At 41.0% G+C, this 4,774-nt stretch overlaps 1 pseudogene; it reads right to left on the bottom strand.

Moving 5' to 3' along the window:
* Positions 1-59, bottom strand: LOC126002398 (uncharacterized; annotated as a pseudogene).
* Between the last annotated feature and the right edge of the window lie 4,715 nt (positions 60-4,774).

The following is a 4,774-nucleotide window of genomic DNA, read 5'->3' as shown; positions in this document are numbered from 1 at the left end:
CAATGCTAATCTTCTCTGTATCGTTCCAATTTTAGTATATGTGCTGCTGAAGCGAGCACCAAAATTTATTTTTAAAAATCTGTCTCAAAGATAGGTAGGGAGGTAGAGAGGAGGGGGTTGGGGGCATTGTTGGTGAGAAAGTTGCACTGGTGAAGAGGGGGTGTACTTTTTTATGATGGAAACCCAATTAAAAACTTATTTGTAATCATGGTGTTTCAATAAATATTTTAATTTAAAAAATGCTTTTTAAGTTTTAGTTTTCTTATCCAGAACCTTGCAGAATTGCTCTAATAAATAAATAAGGTAACACACACTAAAAATGTTTTAAAAGTTAAAAATAACACAATTTTATACTATTGTTAAAATGAGAGTCTGACATTTGAAAGACAGCTTAATAGCTGGGATATCTGGTCGTGTATCATCAGAGCCATGGCAGATATATTCAGAGAAATTGAGGAATATGTGGGATAAATTAAAATAAGGGAGCATTTTAGCCCATTTTATCTGCCAACTCTCTATCACAATATGATTACCATTAACAGGCTTTTATTTTCTTCCAGATACTACACAATGTGCAGAATGTAAGAATTGCAAGGAGCGATGTTTTATATTGCCAAGGATCTTGGAGTTTATTGTGAGGCAAAATTACACAAATAAAAATACCTGTAATATTATGTATTAAGAACCATCTGCAGAAACACAGATATGAAACGAGTGTCTCAAGCTTGCAGAAAAATATAAAAGTACTCATGACAGGGCATGCCATGTGAGCAGAGATATATAAACAGAACATTTAGCCTACACAATGGGAATCAGTATATGCTTTGCAGGCATATATTAGACCCATATTAGATCTCCAGCACAGCAGTCTCCTGAGTCCTACCAGGTGTTACTCAAAATAAATAATAAACACAACAGTATTTCAGGAAAAAGCATAGCTGCCTTAAATGTCCTGTCTCTTGCTAATTCTTTTTTTTTTCCTTTAGTTGAGATCCAACCCAGGACCTCACACATAAAAATATATATATATATGCTGGGCCAGGAGAGATAGCACAGCGGCGTTTGCCTTGCAAGCAGTCGATCCAGGACCAAAGGTGGTTGGTTCGAATCCCGGTGTCCCATATGGTCCCCGTGCCTGCCAGGAGCTATTTCTGAGCAGACAGCCAGGAGTAACCCCTAGCACCGCTGGGTGTGGCCCAAAACCCAAAACCAAAAGAAAAAAAATGCTCTACCTCCAGGTTACATCCCAGGATGGCACCTTTGGTGATTCTTTGCCTTCTCTTACTACCTGTACTGTTTCATTTCTTGGCATTCTTTCTTTTGATGGGGGGGCGAGTTGGGTCACACCCAGCAGTGTTCAGGGGTTACTCCTGGCTTTATGCTCAGAAATTGCTCCTGGCAGGCACGGGGACCATATGGAATGCCAGGATTTGAACCACCGTCCTTCTGCATGCAAGGCATACACCCTGCCTCCGTGCTATCTCTCTGGCCCTTCTTGGCATTCTTGATGTTATGAGAATCCTCTCCATTTTTTAGAACTCTGTTTGAAACGCTATTTGTTTGTCTGTTTGTTTGTTTATGATTTGCTTATTTGTTACTGGACCACATCTGGCTGTGCTCAAGACCTACTCCTGAACCTGTGTTCAGAAATCACTCCTGACAGTGCTTGGAAGACCATATTTTCTTTTGCGATTTTATTTATCTTATTTTGGGTTTTTGGACCACACCATATTCAGATCCCTGGCTCTGCATTCAGCTTCTAGTGGGGCTTGGGGGTACCATATGGAATGCTGGGGATCAAGTTAGATCAGCCACATGCAAGGCAAGTGCTCTGCCAGCCCTTTTGCAATTTTAAAATATATTAAAATGCAGGTGGCTTGCCAGGGTCATGAAGAATAAATGAAACATTCTAATAAAAGTTTATTTATTTGTTAGCTTTGGGACTAATTAATTTACTTAAAACATATCCCAAGTTATGGAATTGATTTAAAAAAAAAAAAAAAAACAAGGGCCCAGAGAGATAGCACAATGGTGTTTGCCTTGCAAGCAGACAATCCAGGACCTAAGGTGGTTGGTTTGAATCCCGGTGTCCATATGGTCCCCCGTGCCTGCCAGAGCTATTTCTGAGCAGACAGTCAGGAGTAACCCCTGAGCACTGCTGGGTGTGGCCCAAAAACCAAAAAAAAAAAACAAGAATACTAAAGTTTCCATATTAAGCCACTCTCCTCTTTGCATTCAGATTGTCTTACAAAGCATTTTGATAAATGGCGTTAATGAATCTACATGTCAAATCAGCAGGAAGCTTTTAGGAGTGATGTCAAAATATCTATAATGATTGTGGTTTCATAGAGTCACTAAAAACTTTTTTGGGTGCCCATAAAATAGCTTGGGTAGTATCCAGAGCAGTAAGATGTACCCTGATTGGTGACCTTTGTAGAAGGCACCACTGTAGTTAATCCCTTCTTTTGCACCAAGCACCGAGGTCCTGCAGATTCGCTTGGCTGGTGCTACTGTAGGTAGAAATAGTTTTTGTTTCGGTTTTGCCCTCCCTTTCTTTGAAATGATTCTAGCTTCTGCTTTTCAACAAAAAACAACAGTTTCTGATCCCTATTTTACTGCCATCGAAGACCAAAGTGAGAACTTGTTTTTGAGACAGGAAATAGTGGTGAAACTCCTAGCTCTCTCAGCACTTTCTAACCACACTTCTACCTATGTGGTGGGCGGTTTTTCTCAAAGACTCCTTGGAACCTAAAATACTCCAAACTCTGGCCTCAGCAGCCTCGTTCTCTCATTTTACACCTGGAAAATTTAGCTCATCATACTAATGACTTCTTTTTCACTTCATTTTGATTTCTTTTTGTTTTCTTTAGTTTGAGGGTCACATGCTCCTTACTGTGAGCTCAGGGTCTTTCCTGATGGTCTCAGGAGACCTTACGTAGTGCTGGGGATTGAATCCTGATGAGCTTCATGTGAGGCAAGAACCTTAACCACTCTACTATCTCACCAATCCGTTCTGCATTTTAAATGATTTTGGACTGTAGTGAAAATGACAGCAATTAAATGTGCTTTCTCTATAATGGACAGATAGTGGATGGCAGGTAGCAGAAGGCAAGGGAGATGTCTCAGAATCTGGCATTCTGATTTCATCCTTCACATGGATTCTGAAATTCTCAGTAGATTTCAGGAAACCTCCAGAGATGGGGGTGGGAAGTTGTTGTTAATAAGCAGCAACTTGTACCCTGTATGGTTTCATTCCCTCTGGGTGGCTTTCATTAACAGCAATATCTTGAAATCCCCGATAGTTTCCAGCTTTATGTCTTGGCCAGGTCAACCAGGGGGATTGAGGGGAAGCCCCAAGATTAGCTTTCCTGACACCAAACCCCAAACCAACCCTCTCTAGATCCTCCCCACCACACAACAAACTCTCCATTTGAGTCAATACTCAACATCTTTTCATTCAAGCTTTGTGGTATCCGTCTGAAACATTCACTTCAGCTAAGCTAACATGGCTTCATTACTTACAATCTACCATGCTGAAAGAAAACCGGTAAGAATTGTGACAGGTTACTGCTCACAACTTGAAGAATAAATTTGCTGTTACTAATAATTGAAGACGGAAGTAAAGGTCACTGCTTACTTGCTGTGTTAAGTAAGTTCAGACTGAACTTTTTTGAAAGCATGTTGAGTCTATGCCGTTTCTGACAGTTTCAAAATCATGCTGCCACATCAGAATCACTCCTTCTACTTTCACAAAAGGGAAAGGGACTACAGAAGTCAGGCACTGTTTGTGTCACCTGTGTCCAAAATTGAACTCAGGTCTGTTCTCTGACAAAGTAAAAAGTGCAGGTTTGCTAAGACCAAAATTAATCTCCTGCAGTTCCTTATCTAGAATAAAAGCAGAAGCTAGTGAATAAGTGAGGACCAGAGAGCTCAAAAGACTAGTCTGAGATGAAGGGGAAAAAAATAGAGCCAGAGCAATAGCACAGCAGTAGGGTGTTTGCCTTTCACATGGATGACCTGGGATAGACCCAGGTTTGATTCTCGGCATCCCATATGGTCCCTCGAGCTTGCCAGGGATGATTTCAGAGAGCAGAGTCAGGAGTAATCTCTGAGTACTGTGGGTGTGGCCCACCCCACCACCCAAAAAGAAAAGAGAAAATAAAGTGAGAAAATCAGATGAGGACAGGATAGCTGGTCACACACCAATGTTTACTAAGGGATGTCTCAGAAGAACTCATTGAAGCAAGAAGCAAGACTGGGAGGACAAGTTCAGGGACATTCAGGTCAAAACCAGTGAGCAACCATGAGTTTAAAATGGTTTGATTGGGGCTGGAGTGATAGTACAGCATTAGGGTAGTTGCCCTTGCACATGGCTGACCCAGGATGGACCTGGGTTTGAGCCCCAGCATCACATATGGTCACCCAAGCCAGGAGCGATTTCTGAGTACATAGTCAGAAATTACCCCTGAGCATCACCAGGTGTGACCCCCCCTGAAGAAATAAAGAATCAAAAAGGTTATAAAAATATATAAATAAACAAATACCATATTTTCCTGCATATAAGACGACTTTTTTTGGGGGGGTCACACCCGGCAGTGCTCAGGGATTACTCCTGGCTCTATGCTTTGATTTCAGGATGTGATTTCTACAATCAGAAATTACATCCACCAGGTGTGGCCCAAAAAACAAATAATAATAATAATAATAATAATAATAAATAATGAAGAAGAAGAAGAAGAAGGAGGAGGAGGAGGAGGAGGAGAAGAAGAAGAAG

This window comes from Suncus etruscus, chromosome 2, assembly GCF_024139225.1.
Source record: "Suncus etruscus isolate mSunEtr1 chromosome 2, mSunEtr1.pri.cur, whole genome shotgun sequence".
In the NCBI taxonomy this organism is placed as follows: domain Eukaryota; kingdom Metazoa; phylum Chordata; class Mammalia; order Eulipotyphla; family Soricidae; genus Suncus; species Suncus etruscus.
This window is presented reverse-complemented; position numbering and strand designations above follow the sequence as displayed.